This window comes from Xyrauchen texanus, chromosome 31 (genome assembly GCF_025860055.1).
Source record: "Xyrauchen texanus isolate HMW12.3.18 chromosome 31, RBS_HiC_50CHRs, whole genome shotgun sequence".
Classification (NCBI taxonomy): Eukaryota; Metazoa; Chordata; class Actinopteri; order Cypriniformes; family Catostomidae; genus Xyrauchen; species Xyrauchen texanus.
Window position 1 is genome coordinate 3,475,714 of NC_068306.1, and position 20,631 is coordinate 3,496,344.

General features: G+C 40.1%; 1 pseudogene; it reads left to right on the top strand.

Annotated features, from left to right (window-relative positions):
* Window positions 1–20,631, top strand: part of LOC127625048 (zinc finger protein 678-like) — a 34,378-nt pseudogene that overhangs the window by 8,225 nt on the left and 5,522 nt on the right.

Below are 20,631 nucleotides of genomic sequence, written 5' to 3' on the forward strand. Positions count from 1 at the left end.
TTGTTATCGACATATCATGTACACAGTCATTTCAGTCTTCAAAATACCAAGTTATAGAGACCAAATATGCCACACATATGATTTCGGTTAACCATAGTATGCAACGTCTGAAACATTAACCCATTCGAGTTTGCAAGAAACATAGCTCAAGCAACATTTAAGGGAAATTGTGAGATGGCACATTAGATACATGTCAATATTTTTATCACGTGGATTACATATATATATATATATATATATATATATATATATCGAATATATAGGATTAAAAGTGTTCATTTCTCCTTCCCAGTACGAATTTAGTGGTGAGAGTCTGCACTCTCTAACATTCCTTTGGGTAGGAGAATGCTTCCTTTGTCAAAGCTCATTTGCATGTTTATGACAGTAAGAGATTTTGGGCTGAATGACTCAAAAGATAGTAAAACATCGCGTAATATCATTCTACAGAGATCTTATATTCGAATTCAGCTCGGACAAATCGTAAGGTTTAATTTGATGCCAAGAAAGGTATATTTGGTACCTTTAAAAGTGGGTTTAACATTCTCACACTCAGGCTATTAAATATAAAGCCTCTCATTAAATATAATGAGTTCTCCTCCACTACTAAACAATTCTACTAATTTTGATCTACACCAAAATACATAGCACACAGGGATTACAACATATTTCATTAAAACTAAGCCCTTTTAGGCTTTATAAGAAAGACACACATTTTTACGTTCAAAAGTCCCCCTTTCCTTTCCACACGATAAGCACGTGGTGAGCATGTGGATGTCACATGCGGTTCTCCGTCAATAGTTCTTTGTCCTCTTTATCAACAGTTCACTGTACTAACAAGACCATTTCCGTGATTTTACAGAGGCTCTTTTGTCTCCAAAATAGCCGAGTCCATGATTCTCCATTCATTGATTCCTCCAGACGCTACAGCATATTAGGAAAAAATGGATTGTGTGTCAAAAATAAAATGATAAAGGCCACATTCCAAAGTCTGGGAACAAGATACAGCTCTGTGTTGTGGCCACCAGCTGCATTAAGTACTGCAGTGCATCTAATCCTCATGGAGTGTACCAGATTTGCCAGTTCTTGCTGTGAGATGTTACCCCACTCTTCTACCAAGGCACTTGCAAGTTCTCGGACATTTCTGGGGGAATAGTCCTAGCCCTCACCCTCTGATCCAGGGTAGCTCAGCGAGTAAAGACACTGACTACCACCCCTAGAGTCGCAAGTTCGAATCCAGGGCATGCTGAGTGACTCCAGCCAGGTCTCCTAAGCAACCAAAGTTTTCCAGTTGCTAGGGTGGATAGAGTCACATGGGGTAACCTCCTCATGGTTGCTATAGTGTGGTTCTCTCTCTCGCTGGGGTGCGTGGTGAATTGTACATGGATGCCGTACAATAAGCCATGTGATAAAATGCTGAGATTGACCGTCTCCTATGCGGAGGCAACCAGATTGAGGCGAGTCACTACGCCACCATGAGGACTTGGAGTGCATTGGGATTTGGGCATCCCAAATTGGGGAGAAAAGAGGAGAAAAAAAATAAAAGGGCGGAAACAGGAAATCGGATGGGAAAAATAGGGGGACAGAACAGGATTCGAACCATGGTTGCTAGGACAACATTACACATTCACTGTACACGCGACACCTACAGTTCAGTTTGTTGTATATTTCCACCAGACTATTGGGGTACAAATAGCTGCACTGTGTGACAGGTGCTGTTTACACCAGGATGCAAATAGACACTCTTTTTATTCCAACTCTAAAAAATAGTTTTTTAAATAGATCTTTTTAAATAATTTAATAGTTTTATTTAAGAGTTTGATGAATGTCAGTCCATTATAATAACGTTTTTGTGTTCAGATGTTCATCATGAGAAGGCAGCTGGATGTGATCTGCTGTAAATCAGTAGGAACTGATCTGTCCATGCTGGATATTGATGATTTCATCACAGAAATCTCTCAGCTAAAGAAAGAGGTGACGTCACTGAATGCAAAGCTGAAGGAGAGAGACGACAGGCTACAGGTTAAACATTTATTTAATCCTTTCCATGAATCACTGGCTACGTTCACATCTCAGCTGAATTTGACCCAAATCTGATTTTCTGTTCAAATCTGATTTTATTTGGTTAGGTTAATCACATGACATTTTAAATGTTGCCCATTTCAGACACAAGTATGAATAGCCTATGCTCGTTAACTGACCTGCATTCATTCCTGGACATGCATAATATAAACTCTGGCATGTTCATCGTTATAAAATTAATAATGAATTAAATTGCATCTAAAATGTATTCTGCCGTTTTTTTTTATGCAGAAAGGGCACTTAATGCGTATAATTGTAATGTTCATGTATTTCATGTCTTTCATTTTGAAAAGTTTAGTTCCTGTATCCCTAGTCACGTGATTCCTGTTTCCCTCCATGTTCATCTGTCTTGTGTTCATTGGTTTATTGTCTTGTTACGCATTATCGGTTCTAGTTTGTCATTGGTTTAAGGATATTAGTCTTGATATCTTGTTTATAGTTCTGTCTATTTATTGGGTTTCTTGTTATTGTTTTACTCACTGTCTTGTATTTAAGCCCTCATGTTTGCCATTGTCTCTTGACAAGTATTGTTAATGTAACATTGTTTATGTTCATGTTAGTTGTTTGTTTAGTTCATGTCTATAGTTAGGGTTTTGGATTTCACATATGTAAATAAACTGCACTTGGGTTCTTCATCTTCACGTCATCATCTTGGTCAGTGCCAGCACAGCGTTACAGAATAATTGACCCATCAAACTGAACCCAGCAGATCTACTAATATGTCTACGTCAGGGAAAACGTTCTATAGAGGACTACGTGGAGGACTTCTGCATCCTGGCAGACGAGGTGGGCTTCAATGAGTTCTCCCTCAAACACTTTTTTTCATGCAGGCTTGAATGAGCTGGTGCACACCTGGATGCCTGGCAGTGGGAGTACCTTCAATCTGGCTCAATATATCGACTTTGCCCTGCGGATATGTTTCAACTTTCACTGTGTGGGAGGGGGATAACGAGCCAGCGTCCCCCGTCATGGCCGCCGAGCCAGCGTCCCCCATCATGGTCGACGAGCCAGCGTCCCACGTCATGGTTGGCGAGCTAACGCCCCACACGCCCATGCCTGCCACGGCCAACGAGTCAACGCCCATGCCTGCCACGGCCAACGAGTCAACGCCCATGCCTGCCACGGCCAACGAGTCAACGCCCAAGCCTGCCACGGCCAACGAGCAGAAAGCTTCGTAGATCCCAGGGCCAGCATTATTCATCTCGTCCGCCCCAGAGCCGGCGTTGCTAGCCTCGTCCATCCCAGAGCCTACGCTGCCAACTTTGGCCTCCCAGAGGAGGAGAAAGGCTTTCGTTTCAAAGTCTCTGCCCATGTATACTACCACAGAGGTCATTTCCAAGTCTCTACCCATGAATACTACCACGGAGGTCATTTCCAATTCTCTGTCCATCATCTAGGACACTTAGTTTTGAGCCCCATAATTACAACTTGAAAGAAGTTTGTTTGAAATCTTTGCAAATTTATTAAAAATAAAAAAAACAAAAGAAATCACATGTACATAAGTAGCCTTTGCTCAATACTTTGTTGAAGCACCTTTGGCACCAATTACAGCCTCATGTCTTTTTGAAAATGATGCTACAAGCTTGGCACACCTATTTTTGGGCAGTTACTCCCATTCTTTGCAGGACCTCTCAAGCTCCATCAGGTTGGATGGGGAGCGTCGGTGCACAGCCATTTTCAGATCTCTCAGAGATGTTCAATCAGGTTAAAGTCTGGGCTCTGGCTGGGCCACTCAAGGACATTCATAGAGTTGTCCCGTAGCCACTCCTTTGTTATCTTGGCTGTGTGCTTAGGATCGTTGTCCTGTTGGAAGATGAACCTTCACCCCAGTCTGAGGTCCAGAGTGCTCTGGAGCAGGTTTTCATCAAGGATGACTCTGTACATTGCTGCATTCATCTTTTTCTTAATCCTGACTAGTCTCCCAGTTCCTGCCACTGAAAAACATCCCCACAGCATGATTCTGCCACCACCATGCTTCACTGTAGGGATGGTATTGGCCAGGTGATTAGCGGTGCCAGGTTTCCTCCAGACATGACGCTTGCCATTCAGGCCAAAGAGTTTAATCTTTGTTTCATCAGACCAGACAATTTTGTTTCTTGTTGGGTGTCATGTGCCTTTTACTGAGGAGTGGCTTCCGTCTGGCCACTCTACCATGCAGGCCTGATTTGTGGAGTGCTGCAGAGATGGTTGTTCTTCTGGAAGGTTCTCCTCTCTCCACAGAGAAATGCTGTAGCTCTGTCAGAGTGACCATTGGGTTCTTGGTCACCTCCCTGACTAAGGCCCTTCTCCCCCGATCGCTCAGTTTGGCCCGGCGGCCAGCTCTAGGAAGAGTCCTGGTGGTTCCAAACTTCTTCCATTTATGGATGATGGAGGCCACTGTGCTCATTGTGACCTTCAATTCTACAGAACATTTTCTGTACCCTTCCTCAGATCTGTGCCTCGATACAATACTGTCTCGAAGGTCCATACACAATTCCTTGGACTTCATGTCTTGGTTTGTGTTCTGACATGCACTGTTTACTCTGGGACCTTATATAGACAGGTGTGTGCCTTTCCATATCATGTCCAATCAACTGAATTTACCACAGGTGGACTCCAATCAAGTTGTAGAAACATCTCCAGGATGATCAGTGGAAATAGGATGCACCTGAGCTCAATGTTGTGTGTCATGGCAAAGGCTGTGAATACTTATGTACATGTGTTTTTTTTTTTTAAATTTTTTTTATATATATGTTTTTTTAATATACTTGCAAAGATTTCAAACAAACTTCTTTCATGTTGTAATTATGGGGTATGTTTTGTAGAATTTTTAGGAAAATTATGAATTTAATCCATTTTGGAATAAGGCTATAACAGTATGTGGAAAAAGTGAATCGCTGTGAATACTTTACGGATGCACTGTATGTGTGTGTGTGTGTGTGTGTGTGTGTGTGTGTGTGTATATATATATATTTATTTATTTTCTCGGTTTTCTTAATGTCTTTATTAGTTTTCAGTTGCATAACTCTTACATGTTGTCAAAAGTCTAGAGAGTTAAAACATAAATGTACTAGCCAATGCCGAGGATGCGCTACAAATATCTGATGGACTGAGTTGTAAAATTTCCATCATGTTCTATTTTCATCTGTCATATTAGTTGAAATATCCCTGAAATGTAGTATATTTTATGTTGTCTCGATATAGTCAACAATTTCAGTTCAGAAGATTACGGTCCCTCATCTACACATCGTGTCATGGTGGTTTTGGGCTTGTTTTAGATGTGAGAATTTGCTTTAATCTTGTGTATCAGTTTCTCATATCTGTTTGTTTCATGAGAGAAACACCACAAGCCCACATCTGTTTATAACATCTGTAACTGTGCTGTGCACAAATAAACCGCTTTTAGTCTGCAAGTAAAACAATACTCTTTTTCTTAAATGCACTTTTTTTGTCCCTTTTTTTTCACACACCCATAAAATGGAAATTTTGGGGTTTAATCTGGTTTTCGTGGTTCCCGCTGGTGTGTGGGGGTGGGCTGCTCTGCTCAACGGCAAATACGCAGATACCGATTATCGGTCGGGCACTAGTATTAATAAGAGAACATGTATTTTGAGCGCACTCTCTTTACAGCTAACCCTAAGCTGAGCTACTGTTGATCTACTGAAAAATGTTAAGTTAGAAGAGTGGCTACTTGTTGACAGCTACTCCCCAACACTGGTTTGTAAAGTTTCAAATAATGTGATATATGACTTTGACTCTGTGATGATGAACGGTACAGATGTGATTGTGTTGTGTTTGTCAGGAGCTTGAAAAGGTTTCCTGTCAATCTTCAGTGTGTGTGACTGATGGGACCTCCACAGAATGTCAGGATTCAGTGTGGAGCGGCAGAGATCAGTCCACACCACAGCAGCTGCTGGACAAATTCTCTGAACAGAGATCCAGAGACACAAAGGACTCACAGCTCACTTTACTCTGTTCTACTGATGCTCAGGAGAGTGTGTGTGACAGTAATCAGGGTGATCAAACCTCCACAGAGTCTCTGACTTCTGTCTGTAACGCTGGAGAACAGCAGATGCTGCAGACACCAGTGAAGATTGAAGTGATGCAAGAGGAGGTAAAAGAAGAAATCACAACAGAGGAACATCAGAGAGATGAAGATGATTTTGAACAGCAGACGCTGCAGACACTACTGAAGATTGAAATGATGCAAAAGGAGATTAAAGGAGAAAACACAACAGAGGAACAACAGAGAGATGAAGATGATGATGAACAGCAGAGGCTGCAGTCATCAGTGAAGATGTGTTCAGTGAAGCTGCTGGACTACAGGAACCTGATGAGAGGAGAAACCACAGCTGAGGAACAACAGAGTGATGAAAATGAATTTATTCCTTCAGGTATGTTTCTTCCTTTTAAGGTTGTTTTACATTTTGAAGACAATCAACTTCCTCATTGTTTATTGTTGTTTTAGAAGTGCTCAGTTGTGTGTTAAAGGGATTGTTTGCCCAAAAATAAAAATTCTCTCATAATTTACTCACCCTCAAGCCATCCCAGATTTGTATGACTTTCTTTTTGCTGCAGAACACAGATTTTTAGAAGAATATCTCAGCTCCAAAAATCACTTAAAGGCAGAATAAAAGTAATCCATAAGATTCCAGTGATTATATCTACGTCTTCATGAGCGATATGATAGGTGTGGATGAGAAACAGATCAATATTTAATTTAATTTTTACTATTAAAATACACATACACTGACCTCCTATGCTTGTTCACTAGAGGTCTTTTGTTTTTTGCTGATTTTCTGGGCTGGGCTGTTGTATGATGAAATATGATTTATCAGTTCTTCTCTTTTCTTTCTCCTCTCTGCTCAGTAGGTGGCAGGGCCGATCACAGATTTAAGATGAAGATCGGTTGAATTAAATGGGCAGCCAGTCGATCTGTGCATCCATAATATTTTTATTTAAATGTTTCCAGAGTCATAACGGTTCTGCAATGTCAGTAACTCTGGATTAAAGTTTCTGCTTAAAGTCTTCATTTGATATTTTAAATTCAAGGTATTCATGGCTCGACAATAAGGACTGCCCGATGGCCCAGGGCCTTGTCACTTGCCCAATCAGGCAACAAGTGAGAGAGAGCACAAAAAATACACAGAGCGAACCAAGTCTTCTAACCAAGTACTCTGAGACAAGCGAGCATGATTCTTCCACAGTTGCTTGTGCGCACAAGAGTGTACAGATATCAAGTGCACAAATTTTCTCTCATTACTTCGCTGTAACAGGACTGGGTATTGAGGGAATGAGAAGGCGTGGTTCAGGTATCTTCACACTCTTTATTCACAATAAACAGTCAATGTTATGGATGCCCATACAGTAGCTCAAATGGTGAAAACCCTGTGGAGGCTTGCGGAACCTCTCAAACTGCAAATAATTGGGCTTCTAGCCACTTATCCCAATTCCTAGCATCCTCGAGCACAAACTTACAAATCATACCTTTCAGGGTGTTATTAAATCATTCCAACAACCCATGTGTTTGTGGGTGGTAAACACTGGTGCAAATTGATTTAAAACCCAATCATTTGTACAGTTCACAAGGTGTACGTGACATGAAAGTAATGCCTTGATCAGTGAGGATTTCCTTCTGAATAGCCACATGGGAGATAATTCTGAAGAGTGTGATGAAATGTTGCGTAAAGGCCCTGCTTCCGGGTATTGCATTGCGTAATCCACCAGAACTAACACAAAGCGACGTCCACGTGCTGCCCATTCTAATGGGATGTAAATGCTGGCCAATTAGTTTCTAAAATTAGTGGATGGGTGAGATATATTAGCCTATCGGGCCACCCTTCTCTCTGGAAGTCTTAATTGAATCTGCATACAAACAGGATGCAATTCCCACCCCTATTACTGGACGTTTGTTGTGTTCTGACATTAAATTGGGGTTTAATTTGATTTCTTCTTATGTTTTTCCCTTTTAAATTGATTTTTGTCAATTTTACTGTGTTCATTATAGAGCTGATGAAAGACCAAGAGGAACCTCTAGAGCTGAATGAAGTGGAGGAGAAACTTCAGGATCTGAAACATCATGATTTAATAACTGGAGAAAAATCTTTGAGTGGCTCAAAGACTGAGAAGAATTTCTCACCAAAAAAGCATCAAAGAAGAGCAGCCAAAAATACTTTCACCTGCTCTCAATGTGGAAAGATTTTCACATATAAAAGCCAGCTTAATATACACATGAGAGTTCATACAGGAGAGAGGCCTTACACGTGCCATCAGTGTGGAAAAAGTTTTGCACAAACACAAAATCTCACAAGTCATCTTCGCTGTCATTCAGGAGAAAGGCCATTTGAATGTGATCAGTGCGGTAAAACATTTGTTTTGGCACAGTATCTAAAAGAACATCTAAAAAAACACACAAATGAGAAGCCTTACATGTGTTTTTTTTGTGGAAAACGTTTTTCATGCCTGTCATATTTTAAAGAGCACCAGAAAATACATACAGGTGCTGGGGTTCATATGTGCTTTGAATGTGGGAAGACCTTTATTAAAGCTAACAACTTGAAACAGCACCAAAGAATTCATACTGGAGAAAAACCTTACAAGTGTTCACACTGTGAAAAGAGTTTCACTCATTCACAACAACTGAAAATACATGAGAGAATTCATACAGGAGAAAAACCATTTAAGTGTTCACACTGTGGAAAGTGTTTCACTCAATTACAAAATCTACAACAACACGAGAGAATTCATACTGGAGAAAAACCTTACAAGTGTTCACACTGTGGAAAGAGATTTACCAAGTCACAACAACTGAAAACACACGAGAGAATTCATACTGGAGAAAAACCTTACAAGTGTTCAATTTGTGGAAAGAGTTTCACGCAGTCACAACACCTGAAAACACATGAGAGAATCCATACTGGAGAAAAACCATTTAAGTGTTCACACTGTGGAAAGTGTTTCACTCAGTCAGACAACTTGAAAACACACCAGATAATTCATACTGGAGAGAAACCATATCACTGCTCTTCATATGCGAAACGTTTCAGTGCAGTGATTTGACTATATAGTCATGTACATTTTTTGTCATTTTTGCCCAAGTATTCACAGTAAGAAGAAAATAACTTAATGTCCAGTGATATCGAGTAAATACTTTGAAATTCAGATAAACCCAAAGATGAAATTTCTCCCAAAAGGGCAGCATCCTCTAAAGCCCTATTCGGACAAGACAAGTTTTCCATGAAGAGGTTAGGGAAATTCATGTCTCACAGACGTGCCTTCTGATTTGAATCACATCCGATTCCAACAAGTTTCACTGACCCCATTTACACCTGGAATTAAGATATGATTTTGGTGATCCAATCACATGTGGTCAGCGCTAAATACAGGTCTAAACGGGGTCTAAAATGTTTTGTGATCGGATCACAAAAACCACATACGAATGTGGTAAAAAATGCATGTGACTACATCGCATCTGAGGTGTAAACACTAATCTGTCTACACTAATAAAGGAATCATAAACAAATCATGCACATTCAGAGAACATGAATACTATTGCAACACAAATAAAGATAGTTAAACACATTATACACAGTCAAAAGCAAAAGAGAAGTTTTTAAATGAGATTTAAAAACATCAACTGTTGTACAGTATTTGATCTGAGGCAAACTATACAAAAGGCGGGGAGCCACAACAGAGAAGGCATGATCTCCTTTTGATTATAGACGAGACTTGGGAATGATTTAAAGAAGAATTTAAAATGTGTTGCAATTAGCATTAAGGTGTAGTGCAAAATGAAAGTCTGAAAGTCCAAGAAAAACATCAAAGACAGACTGAAATTCTGCAGGAAGTACAAGGATTGGACAGTAGAAGACTGGTGCAAAATTATTTTCTCTGATGAAGCCCCCTTCCGACTGTTTGGGACATCTGGAAAATTGATAGTCCGGTGAAGAAAAGGTGAACGCTACCATGTGTCCTGTGTTGTGCCAACAGTGAAGCATCCTGAGACCATCCATGTGTTGGGTTGCTTTTCATCCAAGGGAATGGGCTCGCTCACAATCCTGCCCAAAAACACTGCCATGAATAAAGAATGGTATCAAAACATCCTGCAAGAGCAACTTCTCCCAATGATCCAGGAGAAATTTGGTGATGATCCGTGCATTTTCCAGCATGATGGAGCACCATCTCACAAGGCAAGTGTGATAATGAAGTGGCTCGGAGATCATTACATTTAAAATTTTGGATCCGTGACCAGGCAACTCCCCAGATCTTAATCCCATATAAAACCTGTGATCAGTCCTCAAATGGCGAGTGGACAAACAGAAGCCCACAAATTGTGATCAACTCCGAGCACTAATAAGGCAAGAATGGATCGCCATCAGTCAGGATTTGGCCCAGAAGCTGATATCCAGCTTGCCAGAGTGAATTGCAGAGGTTATGAAGAACAAGGGTCAACACTGTAAATATTGACTCTTTGCATATATTGAATGTTTTTGCCAATAAAAGCCTTTAAAACTTATGAAATGTTTATCATTGATTTCCAGTATACCATACAAGTCAAGTCAATTCAAGTGGTTTTTTATTGTCATTCAACCATATACAGTTAGTACAGTACACAACAAAATGAGACAATGTTCCTCCAGGACCATACATAAACAACATAGGACAAACACAGAATCACAGGCTAAATAAGATCTACACATTCTACACATTGTGTGGGGTCATCCACAATGCAGGTTGCTTTGCAGATGCAGCACTGATGATCTCAGCTGTCCTCACTATCCTCTGCAGGTTCTTGCTGATGAGACACCACGGCCGCGTCATCTGCGAACTTGATGATGTGTCAAGTCCTCAGTGTGGTGGCGGTGGAGATGCTGTTCACGATCCGGACTGACTGAGGTCTCCCAGTCAGAAAGTCCAGGATCCAGTTGCAGAGGGAGGTGTCCAGGCCCAGCAGGTTCAGCTTTCCAATCAGGTGCTGAGGAATGATTGTGTTGAATGCTGAGCTGAAGTCTATGAACTGCATTCGAACGTATGAGTCCTTTTTATCCAGGTGGGTGAGGGCCAGATGGAGGGTGGTGGCGATGGCGTCGTCTGTTGAACGGTTGGGACGATACGCGAACTGCAGTGGGTCTAATAGCTCCATACAGTTCACAGAGCGCTTCCTTAGCATTAGCACTCTGGGGAATGTAAACTCAGGTTATAATGACAGTGGGGAATTCCCGTGGTAAATAAAAAGGTCTGCATCTAACATATACAAACTCCACCAGCGATGAGCAGTAGCTAGAGACTAGCATAGAGTTCTTGCACCATTCCGTGTTGATGTAAAAACAAAAGCCACCATCGCGAGTCTTACCGTACAGTGCTGCATTTCTGTCAGCACAAAACGAGGCGAGCCCGTCTAGCTGAATGGCGGTGTCCTGAACTCTGTCGCTGAGCCATGTCTCCGTGAAAGCAAAGATGCAACAGTCTCTAAACTCACGTCGCGCTGTCTGCTGGAGTCGGATGTAGTCCAGTTTATTGTCCAGGGTGCAAAAATTTGAGAGCAGGATAGACGGGAGAGCCAGCCGGCTTTGGTTTGTTTTTAGCCTTGCATGGACCCCCTCCTTCTTGCTGCGCTTCTGATTCCTCGCACATTGCTTACAACATCCCTGCCACCGGCATCAGGCAATGCCGAGGACTGGGGGCTTGGTCTACGCATCAAGCCGAGGTCACATAGCTTCTCTTGCAGATCATCATGCAGCTTGGTTATTGCATGATTCTTGTATTTTAGCAGTGTCTGCCGATGGTCAACATCCAAACATCAACATCAAATGTCCATGTGCCACAAAAGTTGGGCTAAGAAACGAAACAAAAATAGCACCATTTTGGATCCGGAGCGGCCGCTGCATGCTACGTCGACACCATCTTGGATCTTCTTCCATAGAATCATGTGAAAAAATTAATTCAATTACTGAAGCAGCAAACTTTGCAAAACACAAAATGTATGTCATTGCCAATACATTTGGCTATTACATTACTGATGTGAAAAAAAGCACCATCACTGTTTGAAAAAATTCATTTTTCATCAAATCTAAACGGGCCCCATTTCCAGCAGCCATTACTCCAACACCTTATCCATGAGTAATCATGCTAAATTGCTAATTTGGTACTAGAAAATCCCTTGCCATTATATCAAACACAGTTAAAAGCTATTTTGTTCGATAATTGAAGGTTAACATTGTCTTTGTGTTTGTTTCTGCCACAGTATGCAATAGACTGGCATGTCTTAAGGTCAACATTAGGTCAAGAATGGCAAAAAAAAAAAGAAATTGCTTTCTCTAGAAACTTATCAGTCAATCGTTGTTTTGAGGAATGAAGGCTCAACAATGTTTGCAAGTGCCAAAAAACTGAATATTTCATACAAAGATGTACACTAAAGTCTTCAAAGTCAAAGAACAGAACGAGATGTGGAAGGCCAGATGTACAACTAAACAAGACGATAAGTATACTATGTGGACAAAAGTTTGTGGACACCATATTTGCTTGATGAACCTTCAATTTTAAAACCATAGGGATCAATTTCCCCCTTTGGTGCAATAACTTCCACTCTTCTGGGAAGGCTTTCCACTATACTGTATGTAGTGACATGGCTGCAGGGATTAGCTCCCAGACACAAGTGCATCACTGAGGTCCGGCACTGATGTTGGACGATGGGGCCTGGCTTTCAGCTGGCATTCCAATTCACCCCAAAGGTGTTCAGTGGGGTTCAGGTCTGGACTTTGTGAAAGCCAGTCAATTTCTTCCACATCAGACACAGTAAACAATTTCTTTGTGGACTTTGCTTTGTGCACAGGGGCATTTTCATGCTGAAATAGAAAGGGGCTCTCCCCAAACTGTTGCCATAAAGTTGGAAGCACTGAATGCCCTAGAATACCATTGTTTTAAGTAGAATTATGATTTATCTTCACTGGTATTAACAGAGTAACCATACTCTTTAATTAGAAGGGGGTGTACACATATTTTTGTGGAATCAGCTACACTGTAAGGTGCGTGAGAAGTGCCCAACAAGACAGCCACATCTATGGCAAGTGCTACAGGAAGTGTGGGGTGAAATGTCACCTGAGTATCTGGACAAACTGACAGCTAAAATGTCAAGGATCTGCAAAACTGTCATTGCGGAATGTGGAGGATTTTTTTTTGATGAGAACTCTTAGTTTAAGCAAATGTTTTTAAAAAAAATTTTCAAATTGTAATAGTAATTTTTCATTTTATTAATGTCCTGACTGTACATTGTGAGTCAGGTCTCATATCTGAAAGAGTAGATATGAGAGCTGGACTACACATCATAAATCATAATAAAAGGAGACCAGACCCTCCTCAATCAAAAAACACACCAAACTTTTGTGGCTTCTCTCTCACACTGAGAGGGAGAGCGAGAGAAACAGAAGGATTGTCACAGGCTTTATATTCTTATTCTACAGACCAGAATCTATTCACTGGAGTCAGTGTGATCGGTCCCTTTCTGTTTACCATTTAGTCTTATCAGCACAGTTTCATGGAGAAGTTAAATCTTATTGAATCATATGAGTTGGGTACATTTCATGAGATTGGGTTGGTCTTTTCCTTCACATGGACCTCAAAATAAAATCTACCTGAGCTGAATCACTTAAAATCTCTCTGGTTTATCTGGGAGTTTTTGTCTAATGTCTCCATCTCTCACTTGTTTTCCATCATCAGACAGGATGAGTTTAGGATGAGCTGTATCAGGATCCAGAGTCACATCCACTGAGAGAGATCAGAGAATATCAATCACTTCTGAATGCAAACATTTTGATTTATATAATATTTAACCCAGAGTATAATGAAACTGTATCCAGAAAGTCCGCTGTCAGAATATAAATGTATTGTAAGTATATATGAAAGAACAGTGAAGATCACACACTGTACCTGCATACTGCTGCATCCTCAATACACCACCTCCAGTACCACCACACTGAACACTGGCACTCCCAAAGGCTGTGTGCTCAGTTCACTGCTCTTTACCCTGTTGACTCGTGACTGTGCTGCAAAATACAGTTCAAATCACATCCTCAAGTTTGCTGATGACACAACAGTTGTGGGCCTCAACAGCAACAATGATGAATCAATGTAGAAGAGGGGAACCAGCTCAAAGAATGGTGTATCTCTTTATGTTGATGAGACTAAAGACATGATTGTTGACTTCAGGAAGACACAAGCAGACCACTCACCACTGCACATCAACAGATCAACTGTGGAGAGTCAAAAGCTCCAAGTGTCTTGTTGTATATGACGGAGGACCTCTCCTGGATTCTCAACCCCACCTGCCTTGGCAAGAAGGCCCATCAGCGACTCCTGTTCATGCGGAGGCCGAAGAGAGCCAAACTCCCCCATCCCATCCTCACCACCTTCTACAGAGGGATGATAGAGGTCATCCTGACCAGCTGTCCGTGTGGTATAGGAACTGCACAGCCTCCGAGCGCAAGACCCTACAGTGAATTGTGAGAACAGCTGCTTCCGCAAAGCTACCAGTATTGTGGATGACCCTCTCATGGACTCTTCACTCTCCTGCCATCTGGCAGAAAGTACAGGAGAATCCATGCCACCACCAGCAGACTCCCAACAGTTTCTTCCCCGAGGCAGTCAGATTACTCAACTCCCTGCTGCCTGCCTCCCAATGCTCACCTGGTCGAGTCAAACATCTAACCCAGTATGACTCAAAAACTTTCCACACCTGCACTTTACAAAGCTGCATCAGTCACTTATTATTATGGAACTCATTTATGCTATACTTTTGCTATACATATATGCACATATATGTATATACATATATGCACATATACATTGCTATACATATATGCACATATACATTGCTATACATATATGCACATATACATATAATTAAATATAATTGCTAATCAGAAGGTCGCTGGTTCTATCCCCACAGCCACCACCATTGTGCCCTTGAGTAAGGCACTTAACTCCAGGTTGCTCAGGGGATTGTCCCTGTAATAAGTGCACTGTAAGTCGCATTGGATAAAAGCATCTGCCAAATGCATAAATGTAAATTATGCTAAACATCTGCTGCTACACTACAAAATAGCTAATTTCTGTGTATTTATTGTCCTGTATATATTGTCCTAAGTATCTATTGTTATGTTCTGTGTATTTGCACTTTATGTAGTCTTGCGTACTGTTCTGTGTTGCACCATGGTCCTGGAGTAACGACATTTTGTTCCAATGTGTATATAAGCTATATATACAACAGTTAGTTACGGCCCTCGTATCTGATTGGATGAGAGACGTTCCATGAGCACTGATGGTCTCACATCATCAGCACTTGGACGCTTCACTGTGTGTGTATATCACTCATTTGTGTGCAGTTTTAACCTAAAGTGTAAGAGCAGTACATCTGTGTTAAGAGCTACTGTAGGCTGTGTGTCTCTTTTTACATATATTTTTTTAAATTACATATGTTAGCTAGCAGGTGGTGGCAAAAGATAACTTTTGTGTGTAATATGAACCAGTTAGGTGATGTAAAGTAAATCTGCATCAGCCACTGTTTACATACAACAGTGCTCCGTGATCGCTTGTAGTACTACTACACTACTAAATCTAGAAAATAGCTTTAAACAAACAACTTCAGCATTACGGCTCATCACAGCTGACAAACAAAACAGACTGATTAATTACACAAACTCAAGGCGCTTACCTCTTACCGGAGTTTCCACATTGGTGAAAAAGTACTGATCAAAATGGCAGAGGACATTGCAGATTCTATAGTGAATGACTCTAGAGCGAAATACAGAGGAATATTGAACGGCTGTTTTACCACTGAGAAAGCTGACAGCATCTCTGTTTGGGAGTGGCAACAGGTGATCGCACATGCTCTCTCTCTCTCACACACACACCATCCTTGTTTATCCAATAACATGTTAGAAACAGCACAAGCCCTGATACTATTTCTGAAGTGACATTTATGAATTACTAATGAAGGCTTGGAAGCATCATTTGGCAGCAATGGCAGATTCTGATCCCTCGCGTAAGAAAGTAGTTCCATGCGCAACTGTGCATGCGGCCGAATCACAGCAGTGCTGTCATGCTTGTGTGATATTGCTTAAATGGATGAACAATAAAAACCCACCTGACTTGACTACTGTCAACACAAATCACAAGAAAACATCTGTAATTGTTTATAGAAATATATATGGACAGATTCATGCTGTTGATTAACACAAAGTGATTATGTTCTCATCTATTTCTTGCGAGTGGACTTAGCTCCATGTAAACATTATTTTACAGTCTTTTTAAAATGGTCCAGGACAAGGAAAATTGTGTATCACATTATTAAAATAACTCAGAGTAAAAGGTTTATGTTACATAATTTTAGTAACTTGTATTTTACACATAGTGACTTATAAAATATAGTAAATAAAAATCTATAAATATGTGTTCCCCATTGGCGCTCTACACTCCTGTCCAGTTGGTGGCGGTAATGCACCAAGAGCTGGTTTGCCGACCGCCACATTAAACCTCAGAAGAAGAACTCACAGTTTGCGCGCTCTCCGGTACGTGTTCAGTGCGTTTCACATCGTATGTGAGATTTATATTTATTTTTAAATGATTGTTTTTCTCTTTTTGGCATTTTAATAATCGTAAAATAAGCTTTTTATCGCAGTATGGGCCGATAATAAGCAGTTAATATTTAGTTTCAGGAGAAACAAGCAAAAATGTGAGAATATTCCTGATAAACTCGTTAAATCAAGAAGCAGATTTAAATACTTTAAGTTAAGGCAGTTATATATTGTATGTAACCTGTTACATTATCTAGTAATATTCCTGTCTTCACTAAAGGTAAACCAAACACAAAGCACACATTTATATTTGTATACCATCTTAGAAACAGTTATTTTGTTTTACAGATCTGTTCTTGTGTATAATTATATAATAATCTTATTGAGATTAATGTCTGTTCATTATAATGAGGATGTTTTTGTGTTCAGATGTTCATCATGAGAGAGCAGGTGGATGTGATCTGCTGTAAATCAGTAGGAACTGATCTGTCCATGCTGGATATTGATGATTTCATCACAGAAATCTCTCAGCTGAAGAAAGAGGTGACGTCACTGAAGACAAAACTGATGGAGAGAGAACTGTATTCATCCTGCACCTGTTTTGAGCGAGTTAAAGTTGAGATTGTAAGTAAGTTTCAAATGATGTGATATGACTGTGACTCTGTGATGATGAACGGTACAGATGTGATTGTGTTGTGTTTGTCAGGAGCTGGAAAAGGTTTCCTGTCAATCTTCAGTGTGTGTGACTGATGGGACCTCCACAGAATGTCAGGATTCAGTGTGGAGCGGCAGAGATCAGTCCACACCACAGCAGCTGCTGGACAAACTCTCTGAACAGAGATCCAGAGACACACAGGACTCACAGCTCCCTTTACTCTGTTCTACTGATGCTCAGGAGAGTGTGTGTGACAGTAATCAGGGTGATCAAACCTCCACAGAGTCTCTGACTTCTGTCTGTAACGCTGGAGAACAGCAGATGCTGCAGACACCAGTGAAGATTGAAGTGATGCAAGAGGAGATAAAAGAAGAAATCACAACAGAGGAACAACAGAGAGATGATGAAGATGATAATGATGATGAACAACAGATGTTGCAGACACCGGTGAAGATTGAAGTGATGCAAGAGGAGATAAAAGAAGAAATCACAACAGAGGAACAACAGAGAGATGATGAAGATGATGATGAACAGCAGATGCTGCAGACATCAGTGAAGATTGAAGTGATGCAAGAGGAGATAAAAGAAGAAAACACAACAGAGGAACAACAGAGAGATGATGAAGATGATAATGATGATGAACAACAGATGTTGCAGACACCGGTGAAGATTGAAGGGATGCAAGAGGAGATTAAAGAAGAAAACATAACAGAGGAACAACAGAGAGATGAAGGTGATGATGAACAGCAGATGCTGCAGACATCAGTGAAGATGTGTTCAATAAAGCTGCTGGACTGCAGGAACCTCATGAGAGGAGAAACCACAGCAGAGGAACAAGAGAGTGATGAAGATGATGATGATTTTATTCCCTCAGGTATGTTTCTTCCTTTAATATTGTTTTACATTTTGAAGAAATGTCTGCATTAAAAAGTTCCTCGTTGTTTTTTTAGTTGTTTTATAAGTGCTCTGTTGTCTTTTAAAGGGATAGTTCACTCAAAAATGAAAATTATCTCATCATTTACTCACCCTCATGCCATCCCAGATGTGTATGACTTTCTTCTGCAGAACACAAAGATTTTTTTTGTGCAATTTTTCACATTTGCAAATGTTATTTGTTATTCTTTTTCATTTCTTTCTTATTCCTGCCTAGTAAGTGGCAGGAGCGACTACAGATTAAAGATGAGATTGGTCGATTTAGGTGGGCAGCCGATCGATCGGATCAATCTTTTCATTGTAATTTTTCCAAAGTCAGAAATAGTTCTGCAGTGTCAGTGACTCTGGAGTAAAATTTCTGCTTATAGTCTTAATTTGTTATTTTAAATTTAAGGTAGGGCTCGACATTCACAATAAGGACTGCCCAATGGCCCGGGCCAGTGCTGCATTTATAATGTTCATGCAAACGGACCACAAGTGAGAGAACAAAAGAGCACTGGTTTTCTTGCCATAGTAAAACAAAAAGTGAATTTTTCTTAAAGTTTCTCACTTGATTGACAAGAATTTGTTTTCTTTATGCCTTATTTTGTGGTCAACAAAATTGTATAAAGTATCTTTATTCTGTATACAAGTGCTTGAAAATGAAACTGAGGCTGATTTCAGTTACTTTATTTTTATATTCTGAATACATAATGCCATTACATGTATTCCATTACAGCCTAACCCTGGCAGCAAGATCTCCTCTCTCAGGAATTCAAGTTTATTACATTCAGACAACAAAATCTTTTATTACACAGGGCCCAAACATAGACAGCAGAACTAAACAAGTGACCAGAACAAATCTTCTGCTACACTGAACACTTCGCTTAAAAACACATGTATAAATGGCAGGATGGCTGAGGTTAATTTCATGTATTTTTGAATTTATATCTGTACAGTGCTTATATACCAATCAGCCACAACATTAAATATTGTGTAAGTCCCCCTTACGCCACCAAAACAGCGCCAACCCGGTCCACAGAATTCCCTCACTGGATGTTTTTTGTTTTTGGTACCATTCTGAGTAAATTCTAGAGACTGTGAAAAAGAGATTAGTAGTTACCATACCTGCAAACTTGTCGCTTTAAGGCGATTGGGTCATTTACGTGAATCGCGTAGAACCGGAGAGTTTTTTTATGGGGGTGGGTATGCTGCCCGCCCTTCATCTGCATGCCATGGAGGCTAGAATTGAGAAACATTATTGGATAATTCTTATAATTGACATTTCTCTGAGCCAATCGGAATCTTAGCACTTGCGTCAGAATCTTGAAGCACGCAGCGTCAACCAAGCGAGTCTGATGGAAACTCATAACGTGTAGGAATCCTATGTGAAATTCGAGGTAAGTCAAGCTTTTTGGAGCAAAAATAAAAGTTATTTGTTTGCTTGATTCAAGTAACGTTAGCTACCGCTTTTTATGTGATATAATTTACAATAATATTGTATTGTCTATGGGTGGAACGGTACATGTAAGTTATTCGTATTGAACCGAAACTGTACGGGTGTCACGGTTCGGTGCACGAATTTGCACAGAGAATACAAGGGGAAAAAAATAAATAAAACTCTAGATAGTGATAAATTTAGCTCTATTCACGTTTGGTGTGAACGCAGCATAATAAACAGGCTGCGATGTCAAGATTGTAATGCTGTAGTGTGTGTGTGTGTGTGTGTGTGTGAGTGAGAGAGAGAGGCGCTGGCGCGTTCGAACATTGGAAACAAAAACATACTCCATCATTTTGTTAATACAGGACATCATTCAAACTGCAAAGTGTTTACTTATTTGTGTACACTCGCAATCAAATACAACATTGTGCTTTTGTCACACTCTAAACTCTTGTCAAACTGTAACCTACAACTGTCACCCAACCAAAAACACACACACACACACACACACACACACACACACACAGTTTTAAAAGCAAAACATTTATCCAACCCCATTTCAAAATAGTCTGTGGGTTCTATCTTTTGGACATTCATCATATCGCATTGGTTTTCATTTCTTGTCCTCAGAGCACTAATCTGTTTATTTTTAAGTTACACATTCTACGTTGCTTAAAAAAGAAAATCAAATGTGTTTTTAATGGTAGTATTATATTATACGGAAATCAATTATTTATAATTCAGATGAGAATAAAGTTAGGGTTAATTAAAATTAAGGAAAACAAATATATTGAGCTGAAATATAGCAAATTAATTTTAAATTCATTCAGGTACAATTACCAAACATATCTCAAGGTCTTTTTATTAATTTTTATTAATAAACTAATTGTATAAAACTATTGTCAGTGCACTACAAATAAACTGGTTCTAAGCCTTTATTAATAAAACTCATTTAAAAAATACAAGGCTTAAGACAATGATAAAAATGCTATCTA